Raw genomic sequence first — 25044 nt, 5'->3', positions numbered from 1 at the left:
GCATACAATAGGGAAAGGATAGTCTCTTCAATAAATGGTGCTGGGGAAACTGGATATCCATATGCAGAAGAATGAAACTAGGACCCCTGTTTCTCACCATATACAGAAATTAGAAAATGGTATAAAGACTTAAATCTAATACCTGAAACTGTGAAACTACTAGATGGAGATGTTGGGAAAATACAACAGGACATTGATAGGGGTACATTTTTGTGTGTGTGCATATAAGACATCAAAAGCAGAGACAACCAAAGCAAAAATAGACAAATGGGATTACACCAAGCCAGAAAGCTTTTGCGTAGCAAGGGAAACAAGCAACACAGTGAATAGACAACCCACAGAATGAGAGAAAATATTTTCAAATTACCTGCCTGACAAGGGATAAATAACCAGAATATATAAGGAACTCAGATAATTTAATAGCAAAAACCAAAATCCAATTAAAAATTGGGCAAAAAATATAATTAGACATTTCTCAAAAGAAGACAGCTGAATGGATATATGAAAATATGGTCAACATCAGTGATCATCTGAGAAATGCAAATCAAAACCACAATGAGATATCTCACTTCAGTTAAAATGGCTTTTATGAAAAAGACAAATAATGGCTGCTGTGGAGAAGGGGGACCTCTTGTATCCCCTTGGTGGGAATGTAAGTTCGTACAGCTACTATGGAAAACAGTGTGGCCGTTCCTCAAAAAACTAAAAATAGAACTACTGTATGATCCAGCAGTTCCACTCCTGGGTATATATCCAAGAGAAAGTAAATCAGTATATTGAAGAGATATCTGCATTCCCATGTTTATTGTAGCATTAGTCACAATAATCAAAGTGTGGAATCAACCTAATTGCCTATTAATGGATGAATGGATAAAGAAAATGTGATATATATGTATATCACCTGGAGCCCCATAGGGGTGTGTGTGTGTGTGTGTGTGTGTGTGTGTGTGTGTGTGTATGTGTCTGTGTCTAAAACACACATGTACACATACGCACATTCATATATGTACACACATTGGTATATTATTCAGTTACAAAAAAAAATGAAATCCTGTTATTTGTGGCAACATGGTTGGAACTGGAGGTCATTCTGCTAAGTGAAATAAGCCAATCACAGACAGACAGTATTGCATGTTCTCACTCATATGTCAGAATTACATATGCAGATCTCATGAAGGTATACAGTAGATTGGTGGTTACCAGAAGCTGAGAAGGGGTAGGAGAGGGGTGGATTGAAGAGAGGTTCATTAATAGGTACAAATATACAGTTAAATGAAAGAAATAAGACCTAGTGTTTGACAGACCAGTAGGGTGACTATGGTTTACTATAATCTACTGTAAATTTCAAGATAGCTAGAAGAGAATAATTTGAATGTTTCTAGCATAAAGAAAAGACAAGTATTTAAGGTGATAGATATCCCAGTGACATGGATTTTATCTTTACAAATTATATGTATTGAATTATTACATATACCCTGAAAATATGTATATCTATTATATATCAATAAAGAAGAGAAAAGTATTTCAGTTGAATAATCTGAGAAGGCCTAAAACTTGACATTTGAACTTGGCCTGAAATATGAAATTTGACTGGTAGGAAGTGGCTGGAACCATCTTTCCAGAGAGCCAGCTTAAGCACAGGTGTGGAGGAGAGAGTCCACGTTGCGTTCAGTGAATGACTGGCGAACTTTGGCAAAATCCAGGGTAAATGAGGGAGGGCTATATTTAACAGGGAATGAGTCTGGAAACCTAGGTTTATTTACCCAACAGCAAACACTTGTTAGCACCTGCTAAGTATCAGGTGTGTACTGCCTGCGTGGTCTATCTTGGTGGTCCAGGCAGTCACAGCCCCTGCTCTCAGCAGGAGCTGAGTGCCTGGAGGGGACTCTACTGTGTAGTTTGTCAGCATTTTTGAGGATGAGAGTTACAGGATCTGGAAGTGTTTTAAGAAGAAAACTCTGGTGATCTGTGGAGGGGAGGGTGCATAGAGGAGGTGGGGCCAGAGGCCGCAAGGAGGGAAAGGAAGGCCTGAAGGGATGGGGGTGTGCAGGTGAGAAGGAGAGGAGGAGAGGGCAGAATCCCAGATGGGACTGAGATTTATTCCAAAGGTCTGGCTCAGTCATGAGACATCTCTTTTTTATGTGATAACTTTTTCAAGAAAAAAATATTGGCCACAGTCTTTCATTTCTCTTCTTCAGAATAACTTCGTTAGCCTCATGAAGCATAATTATATATGCTCATAATCGAAATTATCATTTAAATAGAAGATTCTCTATCAGAATAATGGTATCATGTTTTTGCCACTAAAATGTAATGGTTCAGGCGTAATTGGTCGTCGGCAGTCTCAAGGCAACGTTCCTACCATTTATCTTAAAGGTAAACCGAACACCTTCCCCAGAAACTGGGTGGTGGGACCCCTGGGTGCTTATCTCTGAGTTGGCTTGTGTGTGGTTGAGTGGAACCCTGCCTGTCTTCCTCTGTTGCTTTGGGCTGGGGATGGGAGCCAGGCACTGGTCCTCCGTAGCACTTCTCTTTCCTTACTCAGTAGATTTAAACCTGTAGATCCCTCTGTTTTGGTGTGAATAGAAGGTAGAATGAAAGTGTGTAGAACTCAGTGTATAGGGAAATGGTTGGCATTTCAACAAGAAGAACATCTCGCATATCTAAGATTTGCTTAGCTCTTCAGGTACTGATAGGAGGTTTTAATAAGATCAATGATTTTTAGTTTAGTGATTTTTGAGTACTTTCCTTGTTTCCCTGGTGGAATCCCACCTGAAACATCTATAGCAGAGTAGAATCTGGAACATTTTTTTTCTTGGTCTATTACACTTACTGGTGGTTAGTGTTAGCCCCAGCCCCTGAGAGAGGACTTCCCTAGTAGTCACCCTAGAGCTGTTACCTTTAGGATTCGCAGGGGGGTTGGGATGGGTTGAAGAAAGTACAGGTAATTGCAGTAACTCCTGCTAGTGGAGTTGAGAGTCATTGCCCTTTTATAGCTGTTTGTTTCAGAAGGATTAGAAGAGTCAGGTGGGCAGCCCTAGAGTCAGGTGGACCTGAGTCCTGGTTTTAACTAGCCACTCCATGACTTTGGACAGGTTCCTTGTTGTAGATTGAATTATTGAGCCTAGTTTTTCACCCTTTGTTATGGAATTCTGCTCCCTGGCCCTGGCCTCGTGCTTGTTAGAGCACACTTTTTTGACTTTGGGCATGGCTGGATGACTTGCTTTGGCTGATGAATTATAGCAGGCTCTCTGTATCCTCGAGTTCTGCCTTCCTGGGTTCAGCTGACCACCAACTGAAAATATTTTGGGGGAAAAATTAAAAGTAACAATATAATGATAAAAAGTAATACAAATAAGACACAAAACAGATGGTATGGTTGAGACACCATTTGTGTCTCAACTTGAATTGTAATCCCCAGGTGTTGAGGGATGAGCCTGCTGGGAGGTGACTGGCTCATGAGAGCAGTTTCCCCCATGTCGTTCTTACGTTAGTGAGTGAGTTATCACGAGATCTAATGGTTTTATGTGTTTGGCAAGTTCCTCCTTCACTTGCTGTCTCTCGTCTGCCACCCTCTAAGATGGGTCTGCTTCCCCCTTTCACCGTGATTGTAAATTTCCTGAGGCCTCTCTAGTTACGTGGAACTGTGAGTCGATTAAACCTCTTTCCTTTATAAATTTCTTAGTCTCCGGAAGTTCTTTATAGCAGGGTGAAAATGGACTAATATAGCATAATAATGACTGTTTACATCATATTAGGTATTATAAATAATGTAGAGATGATTTAAAATATACAGGAGGATGTGTGTAGGTTACATGCAAATACTACACCATTTCATATCAGGGACTTCAGCATCTGTAGATTTTGGTAGCTGAGGGGGTCCTGGAACCAATACCCCATAGTCCTAAGGGACGACTATATTAACAAATGTGATGTAAGAGGAGGCTTGATTCTGCTTGTGTGCCTGGGTTTGTCCTCAGGTGATTCAGGCTGAATAAAAATGTGCCCCGGAGTTGCTGTCCCTTTATCCAGGGCCCCACAGGGTGAGAAACAGGACAGACCTGAACCCACCTCAATCTGGAGCCCTGCAAGTGAATGCAGCCTGGACCAGCTGAGCTTCAACCCATGTGCAGACTCACATGTGAGAAAAATATATGTAGTTATAAGCCACTGAGATTTTGTGTTTGCAATGTAGCATTCTGGCAACAGAGTACTAACCCTGTGTCTGTCCTCCCTTCTGTAAAACAGAAATCTGATCTTCCTTTCACAGGGGGTTCTGTTCTAAGGCTTAAAATAAAACAATCCTGTTAGTGCATGCTTGACTCATAGAAGATGATATGAAATAAATAAATTGCAGCTATTTTAATAATTAAAATATGGAATAGACATCCAAAATCTTTATTTTTGCACAGAAGTGAATTAGCTGAGTAAAGAGGAAAAAAGGTAAGGTTAGGCTCTCACATTGTGTTGTGTGTCTACTGGAAATTTGTTATTTTTCTGAGTGCTTTCTGTTTACTTATTCAATGTATGATTTTTAGTCTAGGTTCTCTGGACAGTCAATACACACACACACAGACTGATTTATCTGTCAACTTATCTATTTATCAGCATTGGCTCACATGACTGGGAGGGCTGGCAAGTCTGAAATTTGTAGGGCAGGCTGGCAGGATTAGAAACTCAGGTAGAGTTGATGTAATCTTCAGTCCACAGTCAGCAGGCCAGGAAGGCTGGAAACTCAGGCAGGGTTTCTCTGTTTCAGTAGTGAGGCAGAATTGCTTCCAAACTGGGAAACTTCAGTCTTGGCTCTTGAGGCCTGTCACTGATTGGATAAGGCCAACCCACATTATGAAGAGTCATTAGCTTTACTTAAAGTCAATTGATCATGTAGTTTGTCCCATTAAAACATACCTTGACAGCAATGTCTTGACTGGTATTTGGGCACCATAGCCTAACCAAGTTGACACTTTAACCATCACAACATACATTAATGGGGTTGCCTGCTCTATGATTGGGCAGGCCCACAGTGATGAAATGATACAGAGTTTGCACTCGTGGGGCTTAGCGTCCAGTGACTGTTGTTTTATCTTTACAGAAGCCCTGTAAAAATGTGCCTTATTTCCCACCATTCAGCAAGCAAGGAAACAAAGTCTCAGGAGCATAAGGTATTTAACTAAGGTCACACAGTTGTCAGTTCTAGAGACCTTACTATTTCCATTCTCTGTGCCGCTTCTCAAGAATGCTTCCCTTTCCTAGATGAGAACGGCCATTGTTCAGTGAAATGTAGCTTATGTGGGATTCTCTGGCAGAAAATGACCTATGACTCCTTGACTTCATGCTTAGATGGCTGTTAGTCAGTTTGGACTAATTAAATGGGAATGTATGGATATAAATTTTAATCGCAACAAATTCTGAAGGATTTTATGTGTGCACACTTTGTATTATCAGATCACACTTCCCAGGAGTAGAGTTAGCAGAATTAGTTCTCACTCTCCTACCAACTACCACAAATAAGTGAAGGCTCTTGCCAGAAAGTAAAACAAATCTATTGTATATGCTTGTAAACAATGGAATAATTGCATAATGTAACACAAAAGTCAGCCTAATATTTATACATAGTGGAGATATCGATTGTTAAAGTTTATTTCATGTATCCCTACTCTTGCATTGGGTTTTCATATGTTTCCTTCTTCTCATATGTTTATTGATTCATTTTCTATGTCAGTGTTCTTATGCCTGTTTTCCAGTTCATACTTCTTCTTCTTCTTTTTTTTTTTTTTTTTGAGGTAGAGTCTCGCTCTGTTGCCCAGGCTGGAGTGCGTTGGTGAGATCTTGGCTCACTGCAACCTCTACCTCCTAGGTTTAAATGATTCTTCTGCCCCAGCCTCCTGAGTAGCTGAGATTAGAGGTGCACGCCACCATGCCTGGCTAATTTTTTTGTATTTTTAATAGAGACAGTGTTTCACCATGTTGGCCAGGCTGGTCTCAAACTCTTGACCTAGGTGATCTGCTCGCCTTGGCCTCCCAAAGTGCTGTGGTTACAGGTGTGAACCAGTGTGCCCGGCCCCAGTTCATACTTCTAGAGAAAAGTTCGCTTTTCTAGATTGACACAGTTACCTAAATAAGTGTATAAGGACTTAGATACTGTTTACTGCAGGCCATCTCTGTGGTGAATATGCTGTGCCATTTGCTTTATTTTTATTTTTATTTTTTTACCTCTGAGAAGTTTCCAAAATGATTTTTCTTATTTTGAAGTTTACTTTTGTATTGAGTTATAATTTACATAAAATAAGCATACACATCTCAAGTGTGTAACCCAATGAAATTTACAGACACGTAATCCTGTGTAGCTACCATCCACATCAAGATACATATTTCCAGTACCCCAGCAGCTCCCTGCTATCCCTCTAGCCGCTCTTCACCTGTAGGTACCATTGTTCCATCTCGATAGCATTTTCTATTTTTTGCCTGTGCTTGAAGTTTGTGCATAAGTAATTACTGATCAGGTGCACTTGTGTGTCTGACTTCTTTTGCTGTACACTGTGTCTTCGGCACATGGCATTTTGCAGTTCTTTTCTTCGTTGGCTGTGAAGTGTTCTGTTTTATGAATAGCCCATACTTGATAACCATTTTACTGTTTAGGGACATTTTGGGTTGTTTCCAGGTTTTTCAGCTGTTCTGCATAATATTGTCATGAACATTTTTGTCCATTTCTTTTGTTATAAACAGGAGTAAAATTGCTGAGTTATAGGGTGTACATATGCTGAGCTTTAGGAGAGATTGCCAAACAGTTTTTTAAAGTAGTTGTACCAGTTTATACTGTGAGCAGTGTTTGTGGTTCTGGTTATTCTACATCCTCACGAAAGCCTTTTTTCCCCTTTGACTTTGAAATATTTTAGACAAGTCCTCTGGAACACATTTAAGATGTCGTATAAGTGACTCTACTGACAGCATAATCATTACATGCTGTCCCTTTATGGTTGCGTTCTTGGATTGTATGCTGCTCCTGGTAGGCCTCATCCTTGAGTCCCCATGGATGATTCTCTGATGAGCCTAGTCTTAGGGCCCTACCCAGAAGGAAGGAAATTTCAATTATAAGCATTTTAACTCAGCCTCAGGGTACAAACATTGCAAAGACCAGGCTCATTTTTTTCCTTTTTCTTTTTTCTTTCTTTCTTCTTTTTCTTTTTTTTTTTTTTTTTTGAGACAGGGTCTCTCTGGGTTGCCCCAGCTAGAGAGCAGTGATGTGATCATAGCTCACTAGAGCTTGGACCTCTTGGACTCAAATGACCCTCTCACCTCAGCTTCCTGAGTAGTTGGGACCACAGGCTTGTGCCACCATGTCTGGCTAATTTTTAAATTTTTATAGAGATGAGTTTTCACTGTGTTGCCCAGACTGGTCTTGAACTCCTGGCCTCAAGTGATCCTTCTATCTTGGTTGCTCAAAGTGCTGGGATTACATGTGTGAGCCACCGTACCTGGCCCAGACTCACTTTTTGAGGCAGGATTTTGTATTAGGGAGATAAAGAGGTGCTCTGAATTGAAATCACTCCTCACCATGTTCCTTTACAGCCTCCGAGGGGAAGGGACTTAGTTAGTTGCCATGATGTTTGCATGGTTATGTGATGTTAGCTGGAAAGCAGGTGTCATGCCAACATGCTGGTACCTTTGTCACCTCAAACTAGCACCGCCGACCCCTGCACTCTGTCTTTGAAAGTCAACTTAGCTTATAAATTTTCTTCCTTTTACAATTGTGATACAGATTTCTTTTGGCTGCATGTTTTACTTGGAGATAAAAACGCTTTATCTGACTTTAATCCTGACCTAGTTTTACAGGGTCTTTTATAGCTTGTTATCTCTAGGAGTCTCTAGGGATGCCTGTGGCTTGCAGCTAAGGCAGTGGTAGCACCAGACTCTGCTTTCCTGCTGTGCTTGTGCCTTTTGGTGAGCTTGTTGGATGGGACTGAGAGTGTCTGGTGTGGCTTGGGGGAAGAGCATGGAGTGCCTTCCTCTGGAATCTGCAGCTACTCTCTCCTGGCTTCCCCTTCCACCTCAGTCCCAAGAATCTGTCGTGTCTCACAGTGTTGGAGGAGGGTGCGTGGGGTGTGACAAGTTAGCCTTTTTCTCATCAGGCATCGCCAGTGTCCCCTGAGGCTTTGAAACCTAAAGGCCAAGAATTGACTGGGTTGTCTTCTGCTTTCTTCTGAGATGTTGATCCTGAAGAGATGGTGCCGGGTGCTCAGTTGCCTGAAGTTACTCAGTTGCACTGGAGGGAAGCATGCAGCGGGCAAGGGAAGCCTGTCTGTTAGTATGCAAAATGGTGTGTGGCTTCTGGTATTTGGGAATTCTGGTTTGTTCCACTGTATTCTAACAATATGATGTAACTTTGAATATGGATATACTTTTTACCCTTTAAACAGAACTGCTGGGGTAGTGGAGGAAATAGGGGCAGTTTGATTTGAAAGATTATTAGGGGAGTCAACTCTTGTGGCTTTAGACTGAAATAACAGTGGTGCCCAGAAGAGGGGGTGATTTCACACCACCTGATGGATTTCCTAGCTCTCTATCACGACTGTCATCCTGGCACAAAGCCCAGGTTTCTGGCCATTTTGGGGCAGTGCAGGTGGGTCCTGTGTGTTCCCAGAGCACAGCCTAGAGTGTCAGAGTGCAGAGGGTTGGCTGCAGTGTCCGTCTTGGTGCCATGGTTTCTTATAAGGGGACAGTGACTGGCTCCTGTGGCTAGCGGGGCCAGCATTTGGGTCAGCTGGCCTCTAAGAGAAGGAAGACACTGAACCTAATAGGCCAGGGGCTTTGGTCACCTCACTCCTTTAAAAGAAGAGCAACTTACAGAGATTCCTAACCACTGACCCACACTTCACCATTTATCCAGAGGTCCTGCCTGCCCCAGAATGAGGACGCTTTCCTAATCCAATGCCCTGTGCATGCATGCCCCTGAGAATATAACAAATGTCGTTTATTGTTAAACATCAATGACTTCATTAAAAATGTCCTAGAGGGACGTGGTGGCTCATGCATGTAATTCCAGCACTTTGGGAGTCCGAGGTGGGCAGAACTAGAGGTCAAGAGATCGAGACTGTCCTGGCCAACATAGTGAAACCCGTCTCTACTAAAAATACAAAAATTAGCTGAGTGCAATGGTCCGCCCCTGTAGTCCCAGCTACTCGGGAGGCTGAGTCAGGAGAATCGCTTGAACCAGGGAGGCAGAGAATGCAGTGAGCCAAGATTGTGCCCCTGAACTTAAGCCTGGTGTCAGAGTGAGACTGTGTCTCAAAAAAGAAAAAAAGTCTTTTTGATTTGCTAAAGAATTTGCTAAAAAAGAATATATCTGGTTTTCTGATTATTGTTGTGTTCATCAGAATGATAAGAATGTTTTCTTGCCCTCTTTAAAACCAGTAGTGGATATATATTGCAAAGAAGTTTAGATATTTTAGGGGTTATAGTCTGCAGGAAGCAAAAACATCTTATATTAAAAATAATTTTACCTAATTTTTTTTGCTTAACTAACATATGTGGTACCCAACTATGAGATTCCCCCACATGCTCTTTATGGGGTCTTTAGTTTCAGAAATGCAAAGGAACTTCTTATTGGACAAATTGAGATTCACACAGGCACAAAAAGGCCAAATGTTTTACTTTAACTCTATCAATCACCTTTCTTGTTAAAGACTAAATAAGCCAGTGAATTAAGTGCTTCGGGCCTACTAAGACTTTCAGTTTAAGACACTGTAAGGCATATGAGATAGTTTTGATTACTTTGAAATGAGAATACATGAAAGAGAACATAGTTTAATACTGTGCTTTTCAAATGAACTCTCTGCCCTTATTTCAGTAGCATAGGTATGTGATAATAGGTGGACTGTGCAATCAGATCTCTACACTTGTAATTCCTTCATTCTGCTTTGCATTTCTAGACTTTTCAGGAACTAACCAAAGTAATCTTACATAGCCCTGTAACCACCTTTCTTTTCTTTGTTGAGCAGGTCTATTTTTGTATTTCCATTTCATCTTTCTCTCGAACTTTACAATGTCTCACTTTTTACATTGAGCTTTCATAGTTCTTAAGCTCAGTTTTCTCTTTTGGGCTGGAAATTTGGGTTGCTTCTGCCCAACTGCTCTTCCTTATATTGAAACATTATTTTTTTTTCTCTTGGATGCTAACTTTTAAAAGCCAGTGTCTTTGTAGCCATTGCAGAACTTTTTTAGTGTGGGAGTAACAGATAGCTAAAAACTTAGAATTTTTAACTGGAGAAATAAAAAGCTAAATACTCAAGACTGTTTACGTATATTTTGTTTGTAAAATGGAATTTTCATATATTAATTTGTGTAGCATATGTCTCTGGGGCTGAATTGCTTTTTACAGTACTAATTGTTTTTGTATTTAGGCCTAAGGAAAGTTTGGGTAATATTTAAGAAGCATCAACAAAACAGTTTCCAAATGTTTACTGTACTGCTTAAAATCGAGCATTTGTTTTATGGTTCAAAATTGTCTTTCATTAGTTATTAGTTCAGGATCAATATTTTGATATTGCGGTTTTTAAATTTTAGTTTTACTAAAATAAAATTTAAATTTCAGTTTTACTTCTGGAGATGGTGGACTGGTTTGTTGCAAACCAACTCACCTGCTGAAGAAAACTAGTAAAGGTTAAAAAATAAAACAAAACTAAAAGAGAACATAAATGTATTAACCTGTTCTCATGTTGCTAACAAAGACATACCCAAGACTGGGTAATATATAAAGGAAAGAGGTTTAATGGACTCACAGTTCCACATGGCTGGAGGCCTCACAGTCATGGTAGAGGGTGAAGGAGGAGCAAAGTCATGTCTCACATGGCAGCAGTCAAGAGAGAGCATGTGCAAGGGAACTCTCCTTTATAAAACCATCAGATCTCATGAGACTTACTATCGTGGGAACATAAGAAAGACCTGTCTCCATGATTTGATTACTTCCCACTGGGACCCTCCCACAACACATGGCAATTATGGGAGCTGTAATTTAAGATGAGATTTGGATGAGGACACAGCCAAACCATATCAAGAAGCCAAAATAACACAAAAAACTATTCTTGTGCACTCATGCTCACAGCAGTGCTATTAATCACAATGAAAAGGTGGTAACAGTCCAAATGTCCATCAACAGAAAAATGGGTAAGTGAACTGTGATATGTACATATGATGGAATATTATTAGCCATAAAAAGGAATGAAATGCTGACAGTGCTACAGTGTGGCTTAACCTGAAGAAGATACTAAGTGAAAGAAGCCAGAAATAAAAGGTCACATGATGTGTGATTCCATTTATATGAAATATACAAAATAGGTAAATCCATACAGACAGCAAATTGGTGGTTATCAGGGATTGGGGGAGGAGGGGCATGGGAAGTAACTACTTAGAACTACTTAGTGGGTTGGAGGTTACCCTGTTATTGGAGTTATCAAAGCCAGACTTTAAAATAACTTGGACTGTTATATTTAGGCAATTAAGATGGAGAATTGGACTAGAAATAGAACCATAAGAGAGTAGAACCAGAAACTATAAAAAATCTGAATCTAAAAAATTAACAGAAATTGAGAGCTCAATAGTGGGTTTAAGTACAGGTTAGATTAGCTGAAGAAGGAAATAGTGAACTAGAAAATAGATTACTGTCCATATAAAGCATGGACGTAAAAAGGAATTAGAAAACTATGCCAAACAGAAGGCATGAGAAACACATGGGACATGGTAAGAAGATGTAGGGAAAGTATATCTGGAGTTCCAGAAAATGATGGGGTAGGGGGTGGGGATGAAGGCTGGGTGGAGAGAGAGAAATAATGTTTGGACAATGTCTGAAAACATGTAACATAAAAACATTAACCCAGAGAAAGCTAGCATAACTATACTGTTATCTAGGTTAGACTTTGAGGCAAGGATCATTACTAGAGATAAAGACGGAATGATGGCTATACTAAATACATAGGTAACTAATAGATAACTACAAAGCAAAAAATAAGAGAACTAAAAGAAGAAATCAGTAAATTCATAATCATAGTTGTAGATCTTAACACCTCCTTTTCAGTCCTTTTCAGAATCATTATACCAATAATTCTCCAACTTTTTGGTCTTGGGTCCCCTATACACTCTTTTTTTTTCAATCAGTTTTATTAACATGGGGGTCTAAGTAGATTTCAAAATAAAGACCACTTATACAACGGGACCATTTTAATGTTTACAATAAATCTTGATTGCAGACATGTATGGCTGTTTGGTAGTACTGAGAAACAGTACAGTAATGGCAGTTTTTCCAATTGGTGTGTAGTCCTCTACTTATATATTAAATTGCTGTCAAACCAGTAAGACTGCATTTATGCATCCATCATTTTCAGGATTGTTTGTAACCTGGGCATACTTTCCCCAAATAACTTTGCCTTCTTGAGTCATAAGGCCCAATTCGCTCACATTTACCTCGATGACAGTACCTTTGGTAATAACACTCAAAGTTGTATACAGTGGGGATGAAGGATTCTTCTTTACACCAAGTATTGGTAGGCAAAATGTGGCTTTCAGTTCAGGATGTGTCACATGGGCTTTCTTGAAACGCAAGCCCATTGGCCTGATGAATCTTTCATATTTAGGTGGTTTTCTTGTAAAGCCATCTCCAACAAAGCAGACTTTAGTAACCATCCTCTTCCATGCCTTCTTCTTTCTCTTTCCTGTTCGAGTAACTTTTAATACTTCTGTTTCTCCCTGGGCACGGACTTTAGGCAGAGGGACTTCCCATTTTCCTGCCTTCTCTTTTCGTTTCTGTTTAATCATATTGGAAAGTACTTTAGCTCGAGATTGTCCTTCTCTGTCCAGCAGATAGGCAGGTAGTGCTCCCTGTGGCGTCTTCTCATCCTTCTGCTGGTTGGTGTTTCTCTTTTCATGCATCTTGATAGTCTTTTTCATTTGTATTTTCTCAGCGTGGTGCTGTTTATGGTAAAGCTTAGCTTTCAGACCAATCATTTTCTTCGCCTTCTTTGAACGTTCATGAGCTTCTCGGCTTTCCTTCTTTCTCTTTTTCTCATGGTAATCCAAACGGCGTCCATAGCGTTTACGATGTAATTCAATGTATTTGTTCTGTGGCATGGTGATGGCTGCAGAGCCGCCAGGAGCAGCCCCAGGGGCGTAAAAATGCTCTTAATTTTCGGGTCTCTGAGACCCACGAGCCAATACCACGCAGGCCACGACAGGAAAAGCCCCTATACACTCTTAAACATTTTTGAGGGCTACAAAGATCTTTTGTTTATGCGAGTTATATTTACTGTATTCATAAATGTGGATATATTCTGCATATATTGACTGTATATTTACTGTATTTACATATATTCTACACTACATATATTTACTGCACATATTTATATGTGTTTTCATATATGCTATAATGTATATGGATAATACACTACAGAAATTCAGTTAGGAATTTAAAAACATTTATGAATATAATACATACATATTTAAAACAATAAATTATGACATGCTTATGTTAATATCTATTTTCTAAACAAAAACAATGAAAAATATCATTTTATATTGTATTTTTGCAATGTTGCAAACTGTCAGAATTTTAATATTTTATATTTTTAAATATTTTTGAAAATTTTAATGCTTAGCTTAACAGAAGATATAGCAGTAGAAGACAACGTATATGTTTTGATATGTTATATTGGTTGAAGTATATGAAGAAAATTAGCTTCGCAAAGATATATAGCTAGAAAAGGAGGAATGTTTTAATAGCTTCTTCAGTAATTGTGAATATTCTTTGCTACATCAAACTTAGCAAGTGGTAGTTTCTTAAGCTTACTTGCAAAGTAGAATCTGGAATCATATCGATGAGATTTTAATGCTATAGTACATGAAATTCATTGGGCTATCTTGTCCATTATATTTTACTAATGCATTGTTTTCTAACAGTATGCATTGGTCATTTGGAAAATATTAATTCACTCAGTTATGAAATAACACATTTCACTGTATGATATAAAAACTTATGAACATCAGTCTTATCAGAAAGTATTGGATTACATTGAAGTGAAGAGTTCTGTTTATCAGGAAAACATCCCTGAATATGAAATGGCAAGATATTTAGAGAAGATACTTGTAATATATGCAAGTAACAAAGATCTTACATCCATAATATTTAAATAAGTCATTTAAAACAATAGCAACTCAATAGAAATATCAGCAAAAGACTTGACATGCCCTTCACAAAAGACGGTATCCAAATGGCCAATAAATATATACAAAGATGTTGAACCTCATTCCTTGTCAGGGAAATACAACAAAACCACAGTGAGATACCAACATCCTGCTGCTCCTCAAGAATTACTAGAATTAAAAAGATGAAAATAGCAATATTGACAATATTGGAGAATATTATAACTCTCATACTCTGTTGATGGAATGGATATTTGTACACCAGTTTGTAAAATTGTTAGTTAAAAGCTGATTATTTGCATGCCTTATAGATGTGTAATTACATTTTTAGGAATGTAACTAAAAAATATGGCACATATTTGCATCAAAAGACTTGTATAAGGATGTTCATGGCACCATTATTTTCAACAGCTCCAAACTGGAAACAACCCAGATGTCCTTCAGTAATAGAATAGATCAGCAGTCTGTGGTGTATTCTTACAGTGGAATCCTGTAGAGCAATCAGTAGAGCTGTTGTTACACATGGTGACATGGATACATATCACAGAGTTGAATGAATGAAGCCAGACACAAAAGAGTATGTAGTATATGATTTCACTTTTTATCAAGGTCAGAAACAGGCAAAACAACTCTGGTGTGTTGAAGGTGAGGGTAGTGGTTATCTGTAGGGAGGACGGTGGGGAGGAGGGAAGGTGGGAGAGCATACCAGGAGGCTTCCAGGGTGCTGGTAATGTGCTATTTCCTAATTCAGGTGGTAGTTTCATTCAGATGTGTACTTTGTGTTGATTAATTTTATCATTTAATCACTTTATATTTTAATAAAAATTTATGTAATGATATATTAATACTAAGAAAAAATGTGAATTAGAAAGTTATCATATCCTGATCACAAAAAGCTTGAAAACATAGTTAAAAGAACATAATCCTTCAAGCTGACATTCCTCTGACACTGTGCTTAGTATCCCTTCCCACACATTTCCTAAGAATGTGATCTGGGGCAAGTTTCTTAGTTCCATAAGTTCCTCACCAGAAAGCTAGGGATTGTAATAGTGCTTACTTCATTCATATTGCTATTTTTAGAGCTAGTTAGGTAATACATGTAATGTACCCAGCATAGTGTTTGGTTCATAATTAACACCTTAAACTATTCATTGGATAAACATTTACTGAGTTTCTGCTCACATATCTGGCATTGGGCGAGTAATGGTGACACCAGGAAAAATAAGAAAAAGTTAGTGAACTCCATCAGGATTACTGTGCTGTCTAACCTGATAGTCCTTAGCTTAATGGTAATTAAATGAAAATTAAATAAATGAAATTTAAAATTAAATTCTTAGTCACACTTACTACATTTCAAGTGCTCCATAGCCACACATGGCTAGGAGGGACATGTTAGACAGCACGTTTACAGAATGTCTACATCATTGCAGCAAGTGCTTCTGGACAGTGTTGGGCAGGGCAAGTGATGGAGTGACACAGGTGGGCATTGCAGGGTCCTGGTACAAGTGAGACTTGAGTTGCTCTCAAAGATGAATTTTCAGGTGGAAGAATGAGGAGTTGGCCATTCTATTAGAGTGAAAACACAATGAGCCAGAGCTTTGAGCTTTGAGTCAGCTGGAGATTGTAAGCAGTTCAATATGGCAAGAGCATTGGATGCATAGGGAGGAAGCTGAGGCATGGCTGGAAGGTACAGTGGTCCTGGGCCCTGGAGGACTGGGAATGCCATGTTCAGGAGCTATTCTAGAGGATGCTCAGGAGTATTTTCATCTATTACTTGCTTGCCTTTTAAGACTTAATGCTTCTTTTTTAAAAAAATCAATTTACTTAACAAAAATGAAACAATCATTTTTGCTAAAAGTATTTTTTCTAGTCTTGTTTGCTTTTTGTCAGTGTATTTGTGTTCAATTTTTATGTAGGCAAGTCTGTGCTGCTTTTCTTTTAGAATTTCAGAGCATGGAAGATGTTACTTCTAGAGACTGACACGTTTTCTTTTTTTAAAATACATAACATACATATTTTGGGGGTACATATGATACTTTGATACAATTTGATACATTCCTGTAATCAAATCAGGGTAATTGGGATATCCATCACCTTAAATATTTATCTTTTCTTTATGCTAGGAATATTTGAATTATTGTCTTCTAGCTATTCTGAAAGTATGACATTAATGTAAACTATAGTCACTCGACTGATCTATAAACAGGTCTTATTTCTTCTAAGTGTATAGAGAAACTTTCAATTCTGTTTTTTTTTCCTATGCTTTTATTTTTATATATTTAAATATAAAATGATGTCAAGCTAACTTCTGTGTGCTTCAAATGGGTTGTCTAAATTTCAGATATAGATGTAACAGATTGCTAGCTAGTAAGTCCAAACCATTTGTTAAATGTTTCCCATTCCTTGTGATGAATCCTTTGTCATATATTATGTTCTTGTATATAACGACATTTACTTCTGAGTTATTAGTTCTAATCTATTGCTCTTATTGTAACATTGCTTATTTACACCACAACACATATTGAGTATCTGTGTTTTGTAAATTAAAACTTGTGATTACTTAGTTTCTTTTTTATGTTCTCTTTTTATGCGTCACAAATTTGAAAATTGGAACTCATCTTGGGCTTTGGGAGTGGTCTGAACAGGCTAAGTCAGACAGCTTGTCATCGAAGTTGAGACTAGCGTTGTATTTACTACAAACACCATTCATGATAGGTACATCCTTTCTCTCTTTTACTGTTCCCCCCACCCCCTTTAAATTTGTATTAACTTAAGGGGCACTAGTGCAGTTTTGTTACATGGACATATTGCATACTGGTGAAGTGTGGGCTTTTAGTGCAACTGTTACCTGAATAATGTACATTAAATCCATTAAGTAACTTCTTATTCCTCACCCTCTCCCACTCTTAAAACCCTTCGGAAGTTGTTGCCTTCTCTTCCCAGTTCTTCCTGGAGTTGGGAAAAGCTGGGTTGAGTGGGCAAAAAAAAAAAAAGAACCTTCTAAGTCTCCAGTGTCTATCATTTCACTCTCTGTGTCCATGCATACACATTATTTAGCTTGGACTTATTAGAGAAATACAGTGTTTAACTTTCTGTTTGACTTATCTCACTTAAGAAAATGGCCTCCAGTTCCATCTGAGTTGTAAAAGACATGATTTGTTGTTTTTTATGGCCGAGTAGTGTTCCATTGTGTATATATACCACATTTTCTTTATCCAATCATCTGCTGATGGAAACTTAGGTTGATTCCATATCTTTTCTATTGTGAATAGTACTGTAATAAACATACAAGGGAAGGTATCTTTTGGATATAATGATGTTTTTTCCCTTTGGGTTTCTATGCAGTAGTGTGTAGGGTATTTGGGTAGATACCAATAGTGGAACTACTGGATCAAATGGCAATTCTATTTTCAGATCTTTGAGAAATCTCCCATACTGTTTTCCATAGAGGTTGTACTGATTTACATTCCCACTGGCAGTGTCTAAGTGTTCCCTTTTCTCCACATCCTTGCCAACATCTGTTATTTTTTTGACATTTTAGTAACATCTGACTGGTGTAAGATGATATCTCTGTGTCATTTTAATTTGCATTTCTGATGATCAGTGATGTCAAACATTTTTCATGTGCTTGTGGGCCATTTGTATGTCTTTTGAAAAATGTCTGTTCATATCCTTTGCCCACTTTTGAAAGGAGTTATTTATGTTTTGTTGTTGTTGTTGAGTTCCTTATTGATTCTGGATTTGAATGCATAGTTTGTAAATATTTTCTCTCTGTAGGTTGTCTCTTTCTTTTTGCTGTAGGAAGCTTTATCGTTTGTCCCATTTTTCTATTTTGTTTTTGTTGTATTTGCATTTGAGGTTTTAATCATGATTTCTTTGTCTAAGGCAATGTCCAGAAGGGTTTTCTGATAGGTACTCATTTAAAAATTTATGTTCTTGTCTTTTAGTACTCTGAAAGACAGCTTTACCTCATGGATGACAATGTATTCAGTAGTGCATTTAGCTCACAGCTGTAGATATGTAAAAGGGAGCTTGTGTTGCATTGTTGTAATCTTTCAAACTTCACGGTTATATAGTTTAATGTAACAATGTTAATCTAAGTATTAGCTATAGCAAAAAGTTCTGTTACTGACATTTTGTTAATTGGAAATATTAACAGTTGTTAATTGTGCATGCAGGTGGCTCCATGCAAGCATGCATGCACACACATGCGAGTACCTGCTAAGGAGTGGGATTAGGGGGTGCAAGGAAATAGGACTTTGGCAAGCCGAGTTAATTCACAAATGTAATTTTTCAGTAGATACAAGGACGAAGTCATGGCATGGGTGTTTGAGGGTGATGGCTTGATCAGCATCATAAATGCTCATCAGATACGGCCAATAACAACTATTATCTAACATAATCCTAGGGGTTCCTATGATCTACCTTTAGGCAGATCATCACTGATAGAACCAAAAGTTGTTTTTCAGAAGTTGCTTTAAAGAATAATTAGTAATTTTCTCAAACAATTTGAAATTCAGATATTATCACTTAACTTAGATGGACTGGCATTCACAAAAATTAGGCAACAGGTGTTTTTTTTTTCTTTTTCTTTTTTGGAGACGGAGGTCTCACTATGCTGCCCGTGCTGGTCTTCAATTCTTGGCCTCCAATGATCTCCTGCCTTGGCCTCCTAAATTGCTTGGATTTCAGATGGAGCCACCACACCTGGTTAATTCACCAGTTTTTAACTCTTGCCATTCATTTGATGTGAACTATTCCCATGTAGAAATCACTGCTTTGTAGACCACTTTAGCATTCCCAAAGCACCTTTCACATCTTGTATATGATGCTTACAACATACCTGTGAGGCAGGTATTCACATGAGCTACAGTTTACAAACATTACAGCCTAGTTGTAGAGAATACGAAGTGCCCCCAGGAAAGAATAAATTCTCTTTTCCATCAGATTTGTCAGAGTTCTCCCAGATGTATTCCTCAGGGCTTTCTATAAAATTAAAGCAAACAGAATCACTGTAATTATAATGGCATTCCATCTGCCCATGATTATTCGTGTTTATAAAGATTGGTAATATGACTAAGTTTGGAATATGCCCCATTGAGGAATGTTTTTATTTAATTAATTATCGGTTATTATACATGCATTTTAAATATGCAACATAATAAAGAATGCTTGAGCCATTCATTTTATTCATATAGAGAATTTTTTTCCCCTTTAAGTTCTATCCAGGAAACCAGCTCATGAATTTAACCATTATATAGTTTTCCTATTGCTGTCTGCCTGTGGATTAGGTGATTTATTATAGAAAGCAACTGAAAAGGGTCCTGTGCCAATTTGACTCAGCCCTACCAAAAAGTGCACATGATTTCATAGATCAGGCTGCTCAAGTTCCCTCCTGCCTTTAGAAAATTTCAGGCTATTCTAACTTCTGTAACATTTACTCCCTCTTACTGAATTTCTAGTTTTCAGTGGGGCTTCATGACTGTTTCTCATGTAGCCTGAATATTCACTGACATGACTTTGCTGAGAAATGAGGGAATTTCCTTACAGACTTTGCGAAGTGGCTCTCAAGATGAATTAAGATATTAAAGAGCCCCTGAAAATGGACATGTTTTGTTTTTCACATTTCTGGTGAACATTGGCTTTAAAGTGATGCTTAATGCTAACTTAAAATATACGTGCCAAACAAAATAAGCTCAAGTCCGGATGGGTTCACAGCCGAAGTCTACCATACAGTACAAAGAGGAACTGGTACCACTCCTTCTGAAACTATTCCAAACAATGCAAAAAAAAAAAAAAAAAAAAAAAAGAAATCCTTACCAAATCATTTTATGAGACCAACATCATCCTGATACCAAAACCTGGCAGAGACTCAACAAAAAAAGAAAACCTCAGGCCAATATCCATGTTGAACATAGATGCAAAAATCTTCAATAAAATACTGGCAAACTGATAACAGCACATCAAAAAGCTTATCCATCACGATCAAGTAGGCTTCATCCCTGGGATGCAAGGCTGGTTCAACATATGCAAGTCTATAAACGTAATTCACCACATAAACAGAACCAAAGACAAAAACCACATGATTATCTCAATAGATGCAGAGAAGGCCTTTGACAAAATTCAACAGCCCTTTATGCTAAAAGCTGTCAATAAACTAGGTATCGATGGAACATATCTCAAAATAATAAAAGCTTTTTATGACAAACCCACAGCAGATATCATACTGAATGGGCAAAAACTGGAAGCATTCCCTTTGAAATCTGGCACAAGACAAGGATGTCCTCTCTTACCACTCCTATTCAATATAGTATTGGAAGTTCTAGCCAGAGCAATCAGGCAAGAAAAATAAAGGGTATTCAATTAGGAAAGGAGGAAGTCAAATTGTCTCTATTTGCAGATGACATGATTGTATATTTAGAAGATCCCATCGTCTCAGCCCAAAATCTCCTGAACCTGATAAGCAACTTCAGCAAAGTCTCAGGATGCAAAATCAATGTGCAGAAATCACAAGCATTCCTATACACCAAGAACAGACTTAAAGAGAGCCAAATCAAGGACGAACTGCCATTCACAATTGCTACAAAGAGAATAAAATACTTAGGACCACAACTAACAAAGGATGTAAAGGACCTCTTCAAGGAGAATTACAAACCACTGCTCAAGGAACTAAGAGAGGACACAAACAGATGGAAAAACATTCCATGCTCATGGTTAAGAAGAATCAATATTGTGAAAATGGCCATACTGCCCAAAGTAATTTATAGATTCAATGCTATCTGTCCCCATCAAGCTACCTATGACCCTCTTCACAGACCTGGAAAAACCACCTTAAACTTCATTTGGAACCAAAAGTGAGCCTGCATAGCCAAGACAATTCTAAGCAAAAAGAACAAAGCTGGATGCATCACGCTACCTGACTTCAAACTATGCTACAAGGCTACAGTAATGAAAACAGCATGGTACTGGTACCAAAACAGAGATATAAACCAATGGAACAGAACAGAGGCCTTGGAGGCAACACCACACATCTACAACTATCTGATCTTTGACAAACCTCACATAAACAAGCAATGGGGAAGGGATTCCCTGTTTAATAAATGGTGTTGGGAAAACTGGCTAGCCATGTGCAGAAAGCAGAAACTGGACCCCTTCCTGACACCTTACACTAAAATTAACTCCAGATGGATTAAAGACTTAAACATAAGGCCTAATACCATAAAAGCCCTAGAAGAAAACCTAGGCAAAACCATTCAGGACATAGGCATAGGCAAGGACTTCATGACTAAAACACTAAAAGCAATGGCAACAAAAGCCAAAATAGACAAATGGGATCTAATCAAACTCCAGAGCTTTCATACAGCAAAAGAAACAATCATTAGAGTGAACCAGCAACCAACAGAATGGGGAAAAAATTTTGCAATCCACCCATCTGACAAAGGGCTAATATCCAGAATCTGCAAAGAACTAAAACAGAATTACAAGAAACAAACAAACGAACCCATTCAAAAGTGGGTGAAGGACATGAACACTTTACAAAATAAGACATTTATGAGGCCAAAGAAACATGAAAAAATGCTCATCATCACTGGTCATTAGAGAAATGTAAATCAAAACCACATTGAGATACCATCTCACACCAGTTAGAATGGCGATCATTAAAAAAATCTGGAAACAACAGATGCTGAAAAGGATGTGGAGACGTAGGAACACTTTTACACTGTTGGTGGGAGTGTAAATTAGTTCAACCATTATGGAAGACAGTGTGACGATTCCTCAAGGATCTAGAAATAGAAATTCCATTTGACCCAGCAATCCCATTACTGGGTATATACCCAAAGGATTATAAATCGTTCTATTATAAAGACACATGCACACATATATTATTGTGGCACTGTTTACAATAGCAAAGACCTGGACCAAACCCAAATACCCATCAATGATAGATTGGACAAGGAAAATGTGGCACATATACACTGTGGAATATTATGCAGCCATAAAAAATGATGAGTTCGTGTCCTTTGTAGGGACATGGATGAATCTGGAAACTATCAGCCTCAGCAAACTGACACAAGAACAGAGGGACAGACACCACATGTTCTCACTTATAGGCAAGTGTTGAACAGTGAGAACACATGGACACAGGGAGGGGAGCATCACACACTGGGCTCTGTTTGAGGGGAATACAGGAGGGACAGCAGGGGTGGGGAGGTTGGGGAGGGATAACACGGGGAGAATTGTCAGATATAGGTGATGGGGGGATGGGGGCAGTAAACCAGCGTGCCATGTATGTACCTATGCAGCAATCCTGCATGTTTTGCACATGTACCCCAGAACCTAAAGTGCAATTTATATATATACATATATATATATACACACACAAATAAAAAAATATACATGCAACAACTGTGAAAGAAAATGCATGGCAAGGAGGAAGAGAATAATAAAACACAGTAAAATCTCTTTTAGAAATACCTTCTTTTTTTTTGTATCGGCATCTTTTGGTCTACATAAGACAGTTGAGTCTCATTGTGGCAATGGTAAACAAAATAGATCTGGTGAATACGCACTAAGTACCTTGTAGTAAACTTGCTGCATGTGTGACTATACGAAGACAGTTGTACTTGGGGGAAATTCTTGATATTCAATTTGATAATTTTACCCTTAGCTTTACACGTTTTATGTGTGTGTGTGTAATAGTTCCCTGATGCTAGGATAGACTTAGACTTTTTTTTTTTCTAATTAGGACCTAGAAAATACTTCTGCTCTGCTAAGTAATGTCTTATCAGTTGGCATAAGCTGGAATAAATAATTCAACTGCTGGGATCTTGATGTCTTAACTTTTTGGTTTCTATGTATTATTGCATTTCATTTTATCACTGCAATCTGAGATAATAAAAAGTCTTCATAAAGTCCATGCTCATTTGGACTGATGGAAGTAGCTGGATTTCCCAACCACTGTCAACATCTCTCTATTCATCATGCTCCCAATGATTGGGTTGAGTGGCTGATTAGTAAGCGTTTCATTAATGCAGAAACTTTTAGCACGTTTTTGTGGAACAAGATAGTCTCTAGAAAGAAACTGTTTCAAAGAATTGCCCATCTGCATTTTTATTTAAATATTGTAGCCTACCAAGTTCAGTATCCCTTCCTGAGTAAAAAGAAACACCTGAATGTATGGGGGCCTGTGAATTCACTTTACCAACAAGTTTCCAGATGCTGCTGATCTCACTTATTTGGGGACTGAACTGTGAGAACCACTGGCCTGGGCCACCTCATACTGTCAGTGTCATCCTCTGGAAATAAGCACAAGAATTTCTACCTTGAAGTTTTTCAGTGAGGTGGGAGATTACTGTATATACTGTATCAGGCACTAAGGACTCAATCATGGGTAACTGCTGCTGCTATTTCTATAATTATTTTTACATTATTTTAAACAATTTAAATTATTTCAAAAAATATATGAGTAACTCTGTTGTCTCACTGCTAGGGGACTAAACGTACTAAAGTATATGAAGAAGTTATTCTTGCCCTCAAGGAGCTTAGAATCTAGTAAGGGATACAAAAAAATCTATAAAAATAAAGCATAGAATATGATAATCACATCTATCTTGGCACTTTGAAAGGCTGAAGCAAGAGGATTGCTTAAGGCCAAGAGTTCAAGACCAGCCTGGGCAACATAGTGAGACTCCATCTTCACAAAAGGAAAAAAAAAAAAAAAACCTGTTGCCTAATTTTTGTAAATGCCACTCCATCTAAGTAATGATACCTGAATTTCACATTGTTTGAGAAAATTACTGATTATTCTGTAAAGCATCCTCTGAAAAAAACTGAAAGAATTTTTGGTTCTATCAGTGATGATCTGCCTAAAGGAAAATCATAGGAACCCCAAGGAGGGTGTTACATGGTAGTTACCGCTATTGGCCATATCCGATGAACACGTATGATGCTGATCAAGCCATCTCCCTCAAACACCCATGCCATTCCTCCTCCTTTGCAGTCGACTGAAATTGAAATACAAGGATTAATTTACCTGGGGGATTGGGAATGCTTCGTGGAAGAACTGCAGTTGTACATTAAGGAATGAGTAGGATTTGGACTTAGGGGCTGAAGAAACAGGTGTTCTTCATGGAGAAAAGGAGGAGGGGTCTGTGGGAATGCTCAGACTGTGATCTGGGCAGAGAGTGAGAGAGCCTGCATTCTACTGGAGCACGGGAAAACATAGTAGGTACAGAGTAAGAAAGACGGACTGGACCCAGATCACAGAATCCTTTGGATTCTTTGATTTGCTCCCCCTGACCCCAGACACTTAATGATTAAGGTTCTGGAAAACTTGTAAGTATTATTTTATGTTCTTGACAGACTCTCACTTGATTTCTTAGGTATTATTAGTATGGGGGATTGGTATGCCCTCCTCTGTAGGATTGTTTTCACGATATTGTAGAATGTGTTTTAAACGTTACTTCCTTGCTGAGACACAAGGTTGCCTAGCCCTCTGACTTACATGGATCCTGTGTAGTGATATTCAAGACTCTGGCTTGCCAAAAAAGGACATCAGTGGGAACTGGGAAAACAAATATTCTCGGTTAAAGCAGTGGTTGGCAAACTACAACCAGTGGGCCAATTCAGCTCCTCACTTGCTTTTATGTAGGCCATTAGCTGAGAATGGTTTTACATTTTTTTTTTCTTTTTTTCTTTTTTTTTTTTTTAAGCATTACGCAAATATGAGGGTGGCTGTCAAGACGATTAGGAGTCTGAAACCTCAGGGTAGGGTTGGGCCCCTGAATTTTTTTTTTTTTTTTTTTTTTTTTGAAAAGAAGCTAGTAATGGAAGAGATGCAGGCAGAGACAGACTAAA

The 25044-nt window shown here is 38.4% G+C and overlaps 1 protein-coding gene and 1 pseudogene across 4 annotated transcripts in view; one reads left to right on the top strand and one right to left on the bottom strand.

The window, feature by feature from the left end:
* Window positions 1-25044, top strand: part of MTUS2 (microtubule associated scaffold protein 2) — a 679146-nt gene that overhangs the window by 123178 nt on the left and 530924 nt on the right. The gene's annotated exons all lie outside the window — the stretch shown is intronic.
* Window positions 12259-13119, bottom strand: LOC101033720 (ribosome biogenesis protein NSA2 homolog pseudogene; annotated as a pseudogene).

Source organism: Saimiri boliviensis, chromosome 16, assembly GCF_048565385.1.
Source record: "Saimiri boliviensis isolate mSaiBol1 chromosome 16, mSaiBol1.pri, whole genome shotgun sequence".
Classification (NCBI taxonomy): domain Eukaryota; kingdom Metazoa; phylum Chordata; class Mammalia; order Primates; family Cebidae; genus Saimiri; species Saimiri boliviensis.
Note: the sequence above shows the minus strand (reverse complement) of the source record. Positions and strands in the feature narration are given on the sequence as shown.